Genomic DNA, 17,325 nt, shown 5'->3' with positions numbered 1-17,325 from the left:
CCGTTTGCGTGGAGCCTTTCCTGCGCCTCTTGCGGACGAGGTTGACGGGACTGGCTCTGCAAGGGCCGGGCGTGGAGGTCGTTCTCTCGGCTTACGCCGATGACGTGCTCCTCGCGGTAGAGGATCCCGCTGACCTGCGGAGGATGCGTGAGTGCCAGGAGATTTACTCGGCCGCGTCCTCCGCCAGGATCAACTGGGAGAAATGTTCCGGACTCCTGGTGGGTCAGTGGCGGGTGGACTCCCTGCCGGAGGAGCTCAGGCCTTTTGCCTGGAGCACGACCCATCTCCTCTATCTGGGAGTCTACCTTAGCCCCGACGAGGGAGCCTGGCCGGCGAACTGGCAGGAGCTGGAGGCCAAGGTCGCCGCTCGCCTAGGGCGCTGGACAGGACTGCTCCGAGTGCTGTCCTACAGGGGTCGAGCGCTAGTCATAAACCAGCTGGTGGCCGCAATGTTGTGGTACCGGCTGGTCACTTTGACCCCTCCCCCTGCGTTTGTCGCCAAGATACAGAAGAAGCTGGTGGACTTCTTCTGGAACAACAGGAAGCACTGGGTCTCTGCTGCGGTCTTGAGTCTCCCGCTTGAGGAGGGCGGTCAGTCGTTGGTGTGCGTCAGCGCCCGGCTCGCGACTTTCCGTCTTCAGACCCTGCAGAGATACCTTTACGTCGAGCCCCCTCCTAGGTGGTGCGCTCTGGCGAGGTATTTCTTCCGCCAGCAGCGCGACCTCAATTATGACACGCAGCTCCTGTTTGTGAACTTGGTGGGTGCCAGGACCGCCCTCCGGGAGCTGCCTGTCTTTTACAGGGAACTCATCAGGGTCTGGAACAAAGTCTCCACCAAGCGCAGCTCTCCGCCGGCTGGAGTGGCGGCCGTCCTGCAGGAACCGCTGCTCGGGAATCCGTACCTCCACGGCCGAGGCTTTATGTGGCGGTCGGAAGAGAGGGCTGTGGCTGGTGAGGTGACCAGGGTCAGGGACCTGCTCAATGGCGGAGGAGCGGGCTGGATGGCGCCAGACACGCTGGCGCGGCGCCTAAATTCTGCCAACGTCCGCCACGCGGCCGATGCCATCGAGTCGCTAAAAACAGCTCTGGGCCCTGACTCCGTTAGGTGCATCGAGGAGGCTCAAGCACGTGGGGAGATCCCGTCCGAACTGACCCCCGTCCGGACGGAATTCCTCATCGGCGCCAAACCCCGGAACCTCCCTCGGGGGCCGGCGCCTCACAACTTGAGCTGCCTCGGGGAAATCCCCTCCGTGCCTTTCAGTTCCGCGCGGAGGGGTTTCCTGTACGGGCTGCTCCTGCACACTCTCAACTTTGCCATCCTCGCCGGCCGTCCGGACACGCCATGGCGTACCATCTTGCCGTCCGGAGGAGGCGGGGGTCCCCGATGGAGGGCACTCTACCCAGGGGTCCTCCCACTATTCATCGGGGACTTGGCCTGGAGGGTGGTGCACGGAGCAGTGCCGTGCAACAAATTTTTAAGCCGGTTCACGGACTCCCAGGCCGCCTGCAATTTCTGCGGTCTGGAAGAGTCCGTGTTCCATGTTTTTATTGAGTGCACGAGGTTGCAGCCCCTGTTCCATTATTTGAAGGGGCTGCTCCTGAAATTCTGGCTGCACTTCAGTCCCACTCTCCTGATCTTTGGGCACCCTGTGCGGAGGGGAGCGGGTAGGTCCGAAGGCCTGCTCGTAGGACTGCTCCTGGGCACGGCCAAGGGTGCCATCAGCCGGTCCAGGCAGCGGGCGGTCGAGGGGGTCGTTCAACCTGACTGCCTGCCTCTCTTCCGCTCTTACATCCGGTCCAGGGTGTCCTTGGAGATGGAGCACGCGGTGTCCACCGGTACGCTCGCGGCCTTCCGCGAGAGGTGGGCACCGGAGGGACTGGAGTGCATCATCACGCCCGGCAACCAAATTTTAATTTGATTTTACGTTTTTTAAGTTTAATTTGTTTTAATTGCCGGTGCTTTTAGTGTCCCCCTTCCCTTTTATAGGGGGCACTGGGGAAAATTGTGATTTTAGTGCCCAAAAAAAAAACCAAAAAAGAAAAACACAAAAAAAAACAAAAAAAGGGGGGAAAAAAAAAAAAGGGCCTTGTAAATGTCTGGAGTGTCACCCAGGTCGGGTGGCACCGTTTAATGTTTTATGTTTTCGCAGGTAAACTCAAAAGAGTTGCATTGGTTGCAATCTATCAAAATTCCCTGGATTCTGGGGCGATCCCAGCGGATTGGAAAAATGCAAATGTAACACCCTTATTTAAAAAAGGAGGCAGACAGAAAGCAGGGAACTATAGACCAGTTAGCCTAACATCTGTGGTTGGGAAAATGCTGCAGTCCATTATTAAGGAAGCAGTAGCAGGACATTTGGAAAAGTATAATTCAATCAAGCAGAATCAGCATGGTTTTATGAAATAAAATCATGTTTGATAAATTTGCTGGTGTTCTTTGAGGATGTAACGAGCAGGGTGGATAAGAGGGAACCAGTGGGTGTGGTGTATTTGGATTTCCAGAAGGCACTCGATAAGGTGCCACATAAAAGGTTACTGCACAAGATAAAAGTTCACGGGGTTGGGGGTAATATATTAGCATGGATAGAGGATTGGTTAACTAACAGAAAACAGAGAGTTGGGATGAATGGGTCATTTTTCAGTTGGCAAACGGTAACTAGTGGGGTGCCTCAGGGATCGGTGCTGGGTCCTCAACTATTTACAATCTATATTAATGACTTCGATGAAGGGACCAAGTGTAATGTAGCCAAGTTTGCTGATGATACAAAGATGGGTGGCAAAGCAAATTGTGAGGAGGACACAAAAAAAGCTGCAAATAGATATAGACAGGCTAAGTGAGTGGGCAAAAATTTAGCAGATGGAATATAATGTGGGAAAATGTGAGGTTATCCACTTTGGCAGAAAAAGTAGAAAAGCAAATTATAATTTAAATGGAGAAAAATTGTAGTGTGTTGCAGTACAGAGGGACCTGGGGGTCCTTGTGCATGAAACACAAAAAGTTACAGCAAGTAATCAGGAAGGCAAATGGAATGCTGGCCTTTATTTCAAGGGGGATAGAGTATAAAAGTCCTGCTACAACTGTACAGGGTATTGGTGAGGCCACACCTAGAGTACTGCATACAGTTTTGATCTCCGTATTTAAGGAAGGATATACTTACTTTGGAGGCTGTTCCGAGAAGGTTCACTCAGTTGATTCCGGAGATAAGGGGGTTGAATTATGAAGATAGGTTGAGTAGGTTGGGTCTATACTCATTGGAGTTCAGAAGAATGAGAGGTGAACTTATCGAAACATATAAGGTTATGAGGGGGCTCGATAAGGTTGATGCAGAGAGGATGTTTTCACTCATAGGGGAGACTAAAACTAGGGAGCATAGTCTCAGAATAAGGGGCCGCCCATTTAATACTGAGATGAGGAGGAATTTCTTGTCTCGGAGGGTTATAAATCTGTGGAATTCTCTGCCCCAAAGAGCTGTGGAGGCTGGGTCATTGAATATATTTAAGGTGGAGATAGACAGATTTTTGAGCAATAAGGGAATAAAGAGTTATGGGGAGAGGACGGGTAAGTGGAGCTGAGTCCATGATCAGATCTTCCATGATCTTATTAAATGGCGGAGCAGGCTCAAGGGCTTGGTGGCCTACTCCTGCTCCTATTTCTTATATTCTTATGTCCAGTTCTTTCCTGGAGCACGGAGAGGCAATTTACTGGAAGCTCAGAATCATTAGCACCTGGCGCTAATTTTTCAAGATTTCAAAAGTTAATGCTCCAAATGCAGTGCTATCAAATTTCTAGCCCAAAGTACAAGCTTCACAATCTTAGATCCTATCTAGACTAGTTGGAGTATCCCGAGATTATGAAAGATGCTATATAAGTATTAGTTCCTTGCCATTGTTCAAAAAAGGGTGTGAGGATAAACCCAGCAACTACAGGCCGGTCAGTTTAACCTCGGTAGTGGGGAAGCTTTTAGAAACAATAATTAGGGGCAATGTTAACAATCACTTGGACAAGTGTGGATTAAGTAAGGATAAGCAGCACGGATTTGTTAAAGGCAAATAGTGTTTAACCAACTTGATTGAGGTTTTTGATGAGGTATCAGAGAGGGTTGATGAGGGCAATGCGGTTGATGTTGTGTACATGGATTTCTAAAAAGCGTGTGACAAAGTGCCACATAATAGACTTGCCAGCAAAGTTGAAGCCCATAGAATAAAAGGGACAGTGGCAGCATGGATATTAAATTGTCTAAGTGACAGAAAACAGAGAAGTGGTGAACGGTTGTTTTTTGGACTGGAGGAAGGTATATAGTGATGTTTCCCAGGGGTCGGGACTAGGACCACCGCTTTTCTTGACATATATTAATGACTTGGACGTGGGTGTACAGGGCACACTTTCAAAATTTGCAGATTACACAAAACTTGGAAGTATAGTGAGCAGTGAGGAGGAGGGTGATAGACTTCAGGAAGACATATACAGGCTGGTGAAATGGGCAAACACATGGCAGATGAAATTTCACGCAGCAAAGTGTGAAGTGATGCATTTCGGTAGAAAGAAATGAGGAGTGGCCCATATAAAATAAATGGTATAATCCTAAAAGGGGTGCACGAGCAGAGAGACCTGGGTCTATGTGCATGAATCGTTGAAGGTGGCAGCATAGGTTGAGAAAGCAGTTAAAAAGACTTACGTGATCCTGGGCTTCATAAATAGAGGTATAGAGTACATTTGGAAATTATGATGGACCTATATAAAACATTGGTTTGGCCCCAACTGGAGTATTGTGTCTAATTTTGGGCACCACACTTTAGGAAGGATATGAAGGCCTTAGAAAAGGTACAGAAAAGATTTACGAGAATGATTCCAGGGATGAGGGACTTCAGTTACGTGGATAGACTGGAGAAGCTGGGGTTGTTCTCTTTGGAGCAGAGGAGATTTGATAGCGGGGAAAGCATGAGGGGTCTGGATATCGTGGAGAGAGAGAACCTGTTCCGATTGGCAGCAGAATCGAGAACCAAAGAGCACTGATTTAAGGTGATTGGCAAAAGAACCAAACGCGGTCTTATATAAGAACATATGGTCATAAGAAATAGGAGCAGGAGTAGGCCATACGACCCCTCGAGCCTGCTCCGCCATTTAATATGATCATGGCTGATCTGATCATGGATTCAGGTCCACTTCCCTGCCCGCTCCCCATAACCCCTTATTCCCTTATCTATCTCTGTCTTAAATATATTCAATGTCCCAGCTTCCACAGCTCTTTGAGGCAGCGAATTCCACAGATTTACAACCCTCTGAGAGAAGAAATTTCTCCTCATCTCAGTTTTAAATAATCGGCCCCTTATTCTAAGATCATGCCCTCTAGTTCTAGTCTCCCCTATCAGTGGAAACATCCTCTCTGCATCCATCTTGTCACGCCCCCTCATAATCTTATACATTTCGATAAGATCACCTCTCATTCTTCTGAATTCCAATGAGTAGAGGCCCAACCTTTCTTCATAAGTCAACCCCCTCATCTCTGGAATCAACCTAGTGAACCTTCTCTGAACTGCCTCCAAAACAAGTATATCCTTTCTTAAATATTGAAACCAAAACTGTACGCAGTATTCCAGATGTACCTCTAATATGTAGCGTATGGGCTTAAACCCAGCTGGGAAATGCAGCACGGATCAGTCTTCCGATCGCAATTCGTAAAGCTGGGAACATCCCAAGCATTCAAACATGATTCCCACCCAACCTGCCTCATTGAGTCCTGGATCAAACTGTCCCTGTTAAGTATGGAAGAACGCCACAAGACTGAGTACTGTGAGCAACAACTGATGTGACCTTAGTCTCTTTAATACATTTCCAGAGTGCCTAAGCAGCATGGCAGACAACCTTTTATATTCCCTGGCACGAGGTGTGTAGGTCACCCTTGGGCCTCCAACAGTTGCGCCCTCTGGTGACAAGTCTTACACAGTTACAATGTTTACATACATAACATCACCGCTGCCACCCACCCCCCCACCAAAGTCTTTGGTACAAATGATTTACAAGTTGAGACGATCCGGGGCCCTACGCTCCCTGGTTAATCGTCTGAGTTCAAACTCTGGCATGGGTGAGTTGGTCGGACCATTGCTGCACTGTGGCACGGCTGGTCTGACAGGACTGTTGGGAATGGTGGGTTCATCCTCTTGATTGACAGCGAGGTCGATTGCAGGTTGGGTGTGTGTTGGTGGATCGATGATGGTGATGCCCTCTTCAGGTTGTTCCTAGTTGTCGGTGAACCGCAATTTGGTCTGATCCAAATGCTTTCTGCATGTTTGTCCATTCAGTAGTTTGACTATAAACACTCGATTCTCCTCCTTGGCCAAGACAGTGCCAGCAACCCATTTAGGACCATGACCGTAATTAAGGACAAACACAGGATCATTAACATCAATGTCACGCGATAAAGCCGCGCGATCGTGGTATATGTTTTGCCAGTGACGCCGGGTTTCCACATGATCATTTAGATATGGGTGGACTAGGGAGAGCCTGATTTTGAGTGCTCTCTTCATTTACAATTCTGCCGGGGGAACCCCAGAGAGCGAGTGGGGTCGCATCCAGTAGCTGAGCAGAACCCGAGATAAGTGGGTCTGCAAGGAACCTTCCGTCATACGTTTCAAGCTCTGCTTGATAGTTTGGATTGCCCGCTCCGCTTCACCGTTGGATGCGGGCTTAAATGGGGCAGACCTGACATGCTTGATGCCATTGTGGGTCATAAACTCGTTGAATTCCAAGCTGGTGAAACACGGTCCATTGTCACTGACAAGGACGTCGGGCAAGCCATGGGTGGTGAACATGGCCCGGAGGCTTTCAATGGTGGCAGTGGATGTGCTGGATGACATGATTATGCATTCAATCCATTTAGAGTAAGCGTCCACTACAACTAAAAACATCTTTCTGAGAAAGGGGCCAGCAAAATATACGTGGATCCTAGACCACGGTTTGGAGAGCCATGACCACAGACTCAATGGAGCCTGCCTTGGTGCATTGTTCAATTGTGAACACGTGTTGCACTGGTGTACGCATGACTCTAAGTCCAAGTCAATGCCGGGCCACCAAACTTGCGACCTGGCTATAGCCTTCATCATGACTATGCCTGGGTGGGTATTGTATAGGTCGCATATAAACATTTCCCTGCCTTTTTTTGGCAAAACCACGTGATTACCCCATAAGAGACAATCTGACTAGATGAACATTTCATCTTTGCATCGGTGAAGCGGCTTAATTTCATCTTGCATTTCCCCGGGAACGGCCGACCAGCTCCCATTGAGGACACAACTTTTTACAAGTGATAGCACAGGGTCCTGGCTGGTCCAGGTCCTGATCTGGCGAGCAGTGACGGGTGACCCCTCGCTCTCAAAAACATCCATGACCAGAAGCAAGTCTGCGGGCTGCGCCATTTCCATCCCGGTGGTGGGTAATGGTAGCCGACTGAGGGCATCAGCACAGTTCTCCGTGCCTGGTCTGTGGCGGATTACATAGTCATAGGCGGACAATGTTAGTGCCCATCTTTGGATGCGGGAAAAAGCATTGGTGTTTATATCTTTGCTTTCTTAAAACAGCAAAATGAGTGTTTGTGGTCGGTTTCAAGCTCAAACCGAAGTCCAAATAGATATTGGTGCATTTTCTTAACCCCACATACACATGCTAATGCCTCTTTCTCGATCATACTGTAGGCTCTTTCAGCCTTAGACAGACTTCGAGACGCATATGCAACCGGTTGAAGTTTGCCCGATACATTGGTTTGCTGTAACACACAGCCGACTATGTATGAAGATGCATCACAAGCTAGCACTAATCGTTTACACGGGTCATACAGTACAAGTAACTTATTAGAACAAAGTAGTTTTATGGCCTTCTCAAAGGCTGTCTCTTGAGATTTACCCCAAACCCAGTCGTCACCCTTACCTAGCAACATGTGCAATGGTTCCAGGAAAGTGCTTCACCCAGGTAGAAAGTGTAAAGTCCTTACTCTACAGTATGAAACCACACGAGGCACATTCTGGGGACAAGGTCACAATATTTATTCACAGGACTCCAAAGACGATGACCCTGTGTGAGACCTCCCTTTTTATACCTGTAAGATCAGGTAAGGAGTGTCTCCCACAAGTTCAAGGTGTGCATCTAGGTTGAGTGGATACAGTAATACAGTGCTGTTACATCGTGGTTACATACATGACATCACCTCCGCCCCTCCCCCTCCAAAGTCTTATTGGGATCATAGGTTTAGTCTTACGGTTGGTCTACGTTCCCTCGTGGAGCGCCGCAGTTGGGGCTCTGGTTGTTGGACACTGACATGAGTGTCTGTCACCTGTGGTGATTCCGGCCTGTCCGGGCTGACCGCAGGGACTGTGCATTCTTCTGATTGCTCTTGTTGCTCGTTCACTGGCGGTGTTGTGAGCTCCATCTCATGGTCTTCTTCAGGTTCCTCTGTGTCGATGCTGAACCTTTTTTTTCTTGGTCCAGATGCTTACGCATATCTGACCATTGTTGAGTTTTACCTCGATGACCCTATTCCCTTCTTTGTCAATTACAGTGCCCTCAAGCCATTTGGGCCCCATGGCGTGATTAAGGGCAAATACAGGATAATTTATTTCTATACATCTCCCCCTCGAATTACGATTATGGTACTCGTTTTGTGACTTGCGCTTGCCCTCAACTATGTCGGTCAGGACTGGGTGAATGAGGGACAACCGAGCTTTGAGTGTCCGTTTCATTAGTAACTCTGCGGGCGGGACCACCGTGAGCGAGTGCGGTCGGGATCTATAGCCCAGCAGGAGACGCGATAGGTGGCATTGTAGGGAGGGTCCTTGAATCCTGAGCATACCTTGTTTAATGATTTGGGCCTCACGTTCCGCCTGGCCATTGGAGGCCGGCTTCAATGGCGCAGTACTGACGTGGTTGATGTCATTGCCCGACATAAACTCTCAGGATTCGTAGCTTGTGAAACATGGGCCATTATCACTAACCAGGATGTCCGACAAGCCGTGGGTTGCAAAGATCGCACGCAGGCTTTCCACGGTGGTGGATGACGTGCATGAATTCAGAATGATGCACTCGATGCATTTCGAGTATGCATCTCCCGCAATAAGAAACATCTTTCCCATGAACGGGCCCGCGTAGTCAACATGAATGCGTGACCATGGTCTGGTGGGCCAGGGCCACGGGCTGAGCGGGGCCTCCCTGGGGGCATTGCCCAGATGGGCACACGTCTTGCACCTGCGAACACAGTGTTCCAGGTCTGAATCAATTCCAGGCCACCAAATGTGTGACCGGGCAATGGCCTTCATCAGCACAATGCCTGGGTGCTCGCTGTGGAGTTCCCTGATGAATGCCTCCCTGCCCTTCTGGGGCATAACTACCTGGCTGCCCCATAGTAGGCAGTCGGCTTGGATGGAGAGCTCATCCATCCATCTGTGGAATGGTCTGACCTCCTCAGGGCATGCTCCGTGTGCGGGCGCCCAATTCCCAGTCAGGACAAATTTCTAAATCAGGGATAGGAGGGGATCTCTGTTTGTCCAGATTTTGATCTGGTGGGCTGTGATGGGGGAGCCTACGCTGTCAAAGGCATCGACAGCCATGACCATCTCTACGCTTTGCTCTGTTGCCTCTTCGGTGGTGGCCAGTGGAAGCCTGCTGAGCGCGTCAGCGCAATTTTCAGTGCCGGGTCGGTACCGGATGGAGTAGTCATAAGCAGCCAGCGTGAGAGCCCATTGCTGTATGCGAGCTGATGCGTTGGCATTGATAGCCTTGCTGTCTGACAACAGGGATGTTAATGGGTTGTGGTCCGTCTCTAATTCAAACTTCCTACCAAAGAGGTATTGATGCATTTTTTTTACACCATAGACACATGCAAGCGCTTCCTTCTCGACTATCCCATATCCCCGTTCTGCTTGAGAGAGCGACCTGGAGGCATAAGCCACAGGTTGTAGTTGACCCTCAGCATTGCCCTGCTGCAACACGCACCCAACCCCATAGGATGATGCATCACATGTCAGAACCAATTTTTTACAGGGGTCATACAGGGTCAACAACTTGTTTGAACAAAGTAGGTTTTGCGCCCGATCAAAAGCCCGTTCCTGACAGCTCCCCCAAAACCAATCGCAACCCTTACGCAGGAGCACGTGTAGCGGCTCCAACAACGTGCTCAAGTTCGGCAGAAAGTTCACGAAATAGTTCAACAGTCCCAGGAATGAACGCAACTCCGATGTGTTGCAGGGCCTGGATGCTCGTCGAATCGCCTCTGTTTTGGATTCGGTGGGCCGAATCCCATCTGCAGCAACCCTCCTGCCCAGAAACTGAACCTCAGGAGCTAAGAACAGACATTTAGACTCCTTGAGTCGCAGGCCTACCCGGTCCAGTCAGCGTAGCACCTCCTCCAGGTTGTGGAGGTGTTCCTCGGTGTCTCGACCCGTGATGAGGATGTCGTCCTGGAATACGATCGTTCCAGGAATGGATTTAAGCAGGCTTTCCGTGTTTCATTGAAAAATCGCGGTCGCTGATCGAAGGCCAAACGGGCACCTGTTGTAAACGAACAGTCCCTCGTGCGTGGTGATGGTGGTCAGTAGTTTAGATTCGTCGGCCAGTTCCTGGATCATATAGGCCGAAGTGAGGTCCAACTTGGTGAACAGCTTGCCGCCTGCCAGTGTGGCGAAAAGATCCTCCGCTCTCGGAAGCGGGTATTGATCTTGTCGGGACACCCGATTGATGGTGGCCTTGTAGTCGCCACAGATCCTGACAGAGCCATCCGCTTTTAGGACGGGAACGATGGGGCTCGCCCAGTCACTGAATTCAACAGGCGAGATGGTGCACTCTCTCAACAGCCGGTCCCATTCGCTCTCGATCTTTTCCCGCATCACATACGGCACTGGTCTGGCATTCAGGGTGATGTGTATCACTAGTTTAGTGCCTTATGAAAGTCCCGACGCCAGGTTGGAATAGTGAATCGAATTGTTGTAGGACTTGTGAGCACGAACTTCACTCCACATTGCATGAACATCTCCCCATTTCCAGTTCATCTCGGCTAACCAGCTCCTCCCCAACAGTGCAGGACCATTGCCCGGGACAATCCAGAGTGGCAGCCGATTCACTAACCCATTGTGTGTTTCAGCCAACATTGCACTGCCTAGGAGCGGAATGATTTCTTTAGTGTAAGTCCCTAATTGTGTCTCAATACATGCTAATTTGGGTCTACTGGCTTTAAGTGGCCATAGCTTCTCAAATTGCTGAATGCCCATGAGTGACTGGCTGGCCGCAGTGTCTAGCTCCATGCGTACTGGGATACCGTTCAATAAAACCCTCATCATCATTGGTGGTGTTCTGGTGTATGAACTGTGAATATTCACCGCATGGACCCGCTGAACCTCGGTGTCCATCGATTTGCCCCAAAAGTCATCCTGCCTCAAAGAACCCTCTTCTGGTCCATCCACCTCATATATTAGTCTGGTTGCAGACTTCCTGCACATTCGAGCTAAGTGGCCACTGAGATTGCAGTTCCTGCAGACAAACTGTTGAAATCTGCAAGATCTAGCTGAGTGTTTTCCCCCACACCTCCAGCATGAGTTAAAGTTTCCATTGTTGGGAACAAAGGGACTATGGCCAGGCATTCCACGCTGACTGTCCCTTTGACTGCTCTTAAGTACCCTATTAGTGGGTGTCAATGGCCCCATCCTGGGCCGCATTGTCCACTGTGATGGCGAGAATGTCCGTTCAGCCGGCGGTTGTCTCTGTTGAAGTCCTACTCTGAGGTCTATTGCTTCCTGGGGCATGTTGGACTGCCCCTGCCTGCCTGCGAGGCTCTGAGTCGCATTGATGATGTTGACTCCCTGATCCATCACTGCATTAGAGGCAGAATTGCCCGCGTATATTATTTTCGTCTCTTCCTCCCCCGCCATGAAAGTTTGAGTTATCAACGCCGCCGCTTCCAAGGTCAAATCCTTGGTCTCAATTAATTTGCGGAAAATTCCCGCATGACCATTGCCCTCGATAAAGAAGTCCCTTAGCATCTCCCCCCTGCAGGTCCGCTACGAAGTCCGGTATGCTCTGTCCTTCACGACATCGATGGGTGTAGAATCTGTGTCGGGCCATATGTATGCTACTCGCCGGTTTGAGATGACCCCGATCAATTTGCTAAGTTCTTCAAATGTTTTGTCCGCCGGCTTTTCGGGTGCGAGTAAATCCTTCATGAGCGCGTAAATCTTTGGTCCGCAGCTGGTCAAAAGATGAGCCCTTCGCTTGTCGGCCGCTGCATCCCCCAGCCATTCTTTCGTAATGAAGCCTTGCTGAAGCCTCTCAACAAAATCGGCCCAATCTTCCCCAACACAGTACCGTTCCTCTGTGCTACCGGTGACCATTCTCGTGGGTCGTGAATTCCCGTTTATCGTCGCCAATGTAAAGTCCTTACTCTACAGTATGAAACCACACGAGGCACATTCTGGGGACAAGGTCACTCTGTGACCTTAACTCTTTATTCACAGGACTCCAAAGATGATGACCCTGTGTCGGACCTCCCTTTTTATACGTGTGTGATCAGGTAAGGAGTGTCTCCCACAAGTTCACCCCTTGTGGTCAAGGTGTGCATCTAGGTTGACTGTATACAGTAATACAGCGGTGTTACATTGTGGTTACATACATAACAGAAAGTTACCAAAATAGTTGAGGAGTCCCAGGAAAGAATGCAGCTCTGTCACATTCTGTGGCCTGGGTGCATTCTTGATGGCCTCTGTCTTTGAGTCTTTGGGTCTGATGCCGTCTGCCGCAATCTTTCTCCCCAAAAATTCGACTTCTGGCGCCAGAAAAACACACTTGGAGCGTTTCAGCCTGAATCCCACTCTGTCTAATCAACTTAGAACCTTTTCCAGGTTGTGCAGGTGTTCGCTGGTGTCATGACCGGTGATCAGGATGTCGTCTTGAAACACAACGGTGTGCGGAACTGATTTCAGCAAACTCTCCATGTTCTTCTGGAAGATGGCAGCAGCCGAGCGAATCCCAAAAGGGCATCTGTGGTATATAAACAGTGCTTTGTGCGTGTTGAGGCACGTCAATCTTTTTGAAGATTCAGCCAGCTCCTGTGTCATGCAGGCGGAGGTTACGTCCAACTTGGTGAACGACTTCCCCTCCCCCTGCTCATGTTGCGAACAGGTCATCCGCTTTGGGTAGCGGGTACTGGTCTTGTAACAAGACTCGGTTGATCGTTACCTTTTTGTCTCCACAGATCCTGACCGTGCCATCGCTTTTCAACGCCGGAACAATCGGACTGGCCCACTTGTTGAACTTAACTGCCGATATGATTCCCTCTCGTTGAAGTCTGTCCAGTTCGATCTCGATTTTCTCTTTCATCATATATGGAACTGCTCGAGCCTTGTGATGAACAGGCCTTGCATCGGGACGAGATGGATCTGCATCTTGGCGCCTGTGAAGTTGCTGATGCCTGGTTCAAAAAGCAACAGGAACTTGCTCAGCACTTGGACGCACGAGGCATCATCCACTGAAGATAGTGCTTTGATGTCATCCCAGTTCCATCGAATCTTTTCCAGCCAGCTTCTGCCGAATAGCATTGGGCCATCGCCTGGTACAATTCACAGTGATAAATCATGCACAGCTCCATTGTACAATACCTTAACTGCCGCACTGCCAATGACTGGTATGAGCTCTTTGGTGTAGGTGTGCAGCTTTGTCTGAATTGGGCTCAATTTGGGCCTTTGTGCCTTGTTGCCCCATAGTTTCTCAAATGCTTTCTGGCTCATAATTGACTCGCCCCCATATCCAACTCCATTAATACCGGAACACCATTCAATTTGACTGTTAGCATGATAGGAGGGCTCTTGGTGGTGAAGGTGTGTACCCCATACACTTCTTCCTCGGGTTGAGTTGCCTCTCTTGTTTGTTCTGCGTGATCCGCGCCGGATCGATCATCCTCTGCCGACTCTGCCACGTGGTGAGTCGCAGCACTCTTGCACATTCGCTGGAGGTGCCCCATTGTTTCGCAGCCTTTGCACAAGTAGTGCTTGAATCAACATTGATGGGCTCGATGATTACCCCCGTAGCGCCAACATGGTGCTAATGGATTTGCATTCACGCCCGATGGCGGACTCTGAGTCATCCTAGGTCTTGCAGCTGCAGACGTGTAGGCCCTGCCATATGCAGTTCTGTCTGCTAGCGATGTTATTTTATGCACGAAACTTGCCAGTGAGCTTCGATGCTGGGAAGATATCTGTCTGGTATTATCGCTCGTGGATATGAAAGTCTGGACTATCGTGATGACCTTGCTCAGGTCTAGGGATTCGGTGGACAGCAGCTGGTGAAGAATGACCTCGTGGCCGATGCCAAGCACAAAAAAGCCCCGCAGCAATTCCCCCAAAAATCCAGCAAATTTGCAAGTTCCTGCAAGGCGTCTCAGGTCGGCGACATAACTCGCCACGTCCTGGCCCTCGGAACGATGGTGCGTGTAGAAGTGATACCTGGCCATTAAGATGCTCTCCTTCGGCTTGAGGTGGTTCCGAACCAGCGTACAGAACTCTATGTGTCTTCTTCACTGGTCTCTCTGGTGCTAGCAGATTTTTGATGAGGCCGTATATTGTGGACCCACACACGGTGAGGAGAATCGCCTTGCGCTAGATCGCTGTATCGTCCCCATCCAGCTCGTGGCCACAAAGTACTGGTCGAGATGCTCAACGAAGGCTCCCCAATCATCACCCTCTACAAATATCTCTAAAATACCATCGGCAGCCATGACCACGTGAAAGTTCGTAATCTGTTACTCGTCGCCAATTGTTAAGTATGGAAAAACTCCACAAGACTGAGTACTGTGAGCTAAAACTGACGTGATCTTAGTCTCTTTAATACAACTTCAGAGTGCCTGAGCAGCATGGCAGACAACTTTCTATACTCCCTTGCACAAGATGTGCAGGTGACCCTTGGGCCTCCAACAGTTGCGCCCTCTGGTGGCAAGTCTTATACAGTTACAATGTTTACATATATAACAGTCCCCATTAACCTGAACCCAGTGAGGAGCAGCTTGCTCCAGCAGCGATTTCCATTTCAAGGGGAGCAAGCAGAAACTGACAAACCCTGCAATGAAATTTGATGTGTGTGAAATTGATGTTTCCGATTTATTGCAATGGATTTTTCCAGAAATGAAACTATTTTGGGGGGAGTTGGGCGAGTCCAAACATTTAGAAGTGAGTGTGGGGATCTAGCTCAAGTGGATCTAGCTAAAGTGGATCAAGCTAAAGTGGATCTAGCTCAAGTGGATCTAGCTCAAGTGGATCAAAAGGAATGATCATGGGGGCTTTGAGGATAGGGGACACAAGGAACACATCTTTCTAACTAGACACAGAGTGGTAAATGGGGTCTACTAAAATCAAACATGAAGGATTAACTCAGTGGATTTAGTTTTTCACCTAATTGTCTTCCAGACCTGAAGCCACCCAGTCTTGGTATAGGTGGTGTGCCCTGTGGGGCCCTGTTCATCTGTCCATTCTTTGTGTGAACCAGGATTCTTAGTATCACCGAGCACAGCTGAGCTGTCCCCATCAGTGCCCGCACATGGACACTTCCAGCAGGAGGCTTTGGATAGCAATCAGGACTGGGACATTCGGCCCCGTTTAGTTATCTCTCAGGGTAGGGTGCTAACATCAATCATAGTGAATGTGATCCTCTGCACTCTGACTCCGGGATCTAACCTGAGGCCTTCCTGTGCGGTGAAGACACTCACACATGGGAGTGTATTTAACCATGGAGCCCTTGGAGGAGCTCAGTGATGTCTGGCTTACTGGAGGGTTGGAGAGATGTTAGTGAAAGGTGGCATGGAAATAAATGGTCAAACATCACACCGAGAATAGACTGACTCTGCAGTGAAAAGCAGGCACACCCAGCTCACTGACACCTGTAAGGAAATACTTGTTTTCTTGAAAACATTATTGAAACACTTTACATGCAGCACTTTCATATTATGAGCAATATATAGGGGAGGATTTTCAGCAAGGCCTCTGCCCGCCCAAGTGCCGCCGATGGCCGCCGAGGTACCGGACGGTACTTTGGGCGGGATAGTGATGGCTGAGGTCCCTCGAAGGTCGGCGGGCGGCAAATGAGGGACGTACGTCACCAATTTGGGCAGCAGCCGGCGGGAGCTCTCATTCCCGGTGGCAGAGGCGCTTGTCGCCCCAGTGCCGCCAAGGATGGAGTCGGGCCCACGGAGGGTCGAAGACCTGGAAATAAAAAATCACCAATAAAAAATGAAAAAAATTATCGGAAGACCTTCAGGTAAGTCGCTGTTGACATTAAATGTTCACTTACCTTTTTTTCAGGTTCTTCAGGCTTGCCGTCGGGGACAGACCAGCCTCCAGCCAGCGGCCCACCCCCCGTTCTGCCGCCGAGTCCCGCCGACTCCCGCCCGCAGAATCTGGGAGCTCGGCGGGCGGGAGCTCAGTTGGGCCACTTGGCCGTCCGCTGATGTCAGCGGGCGGTTCTGGGCGGCTCTCCCCTCCCGCTCGCTCCAGGCCACCCCGAAAGTGGCGCTGGGCGGATCTACAGGAGGAATGTCGGCGGCAGTCGGCGGTGAGAGATGAATTTCGGCCCATGTCGTATTATAATTAAAACGGGGGGTCCATTACCAATTGCTTTGAAAAGGGATACTTCCACCCAAATAATTTGGCAGCCACTGCCTTAGACTTGGTTGATCATCCTGACGGCTGCCTCCCATGCCTCCTGAATTCTCGGTTGAATGTGTCCTGCATTCCGAGCCTGTAAAGGGCATTTATTTGTTGGGAGTTATTTGTAACACAGCCAAGATCCAAGCTCGCACACTGAGCAACGACGTGTGTTCCTGTAAGGACACTAAATCCATTTTCATTTACTGCAGAATCAATGCACTTAGAGTAAATTCGATCTGTTTATCTGTCCTCAGGAGGGACTGGGTATTGTTTGCTCTCCAAATGCAATCCGAATGGTTTGTTTACTAATTTCCACGGTAAATCCATCATCATTTCGCTTTCTCCAAATGTTAGTCTTGCTTTCTCCTTTATTCGCCAGACAATGCTGCACTGTGGGTGGGTGATTGTACTTAAAGTAATGAATGTTTGAGAGAGAGTTACTATTTGAAATCGGCGCGGTCCCAGCCTCCAAGACCATCAGCAGGCCGGGGCCATTGGAGGGAGCAGCGTGCGGTGGTATACCACTGCAGGGAGCAGCGCGTGCTGCTGAAGGAGGGCGATGGCTGCGAAGCCAGGTCGCTGATTGCAGTGCAGGCAGGCACAGCAGGAGGGGCGAAGGAGCGGCAAGAGTTTGTATAGGGATGTGATCGGGGCCCAGGA

The sequence above is a fragment of the Pristiophorus japonicus genome, chromosome 9 (assembly GCF_044704955.1).
Source record: "Pristiophorus japonicus isolate sPriJap1 chromosome 9, sPriJap1.hap1, whole genome shotgun sequence".
In the NCBI taxonomy this organism is placed as follows: domain Eukaryota; kingdom Metazoa; phylum Chordata; class Chondrichthyes; family Pristiophoridae; genus Pristiophorus; species Pristiophorus japonicus.
This window is presented reverse-complemented; position numbering follows the sequence as displayed.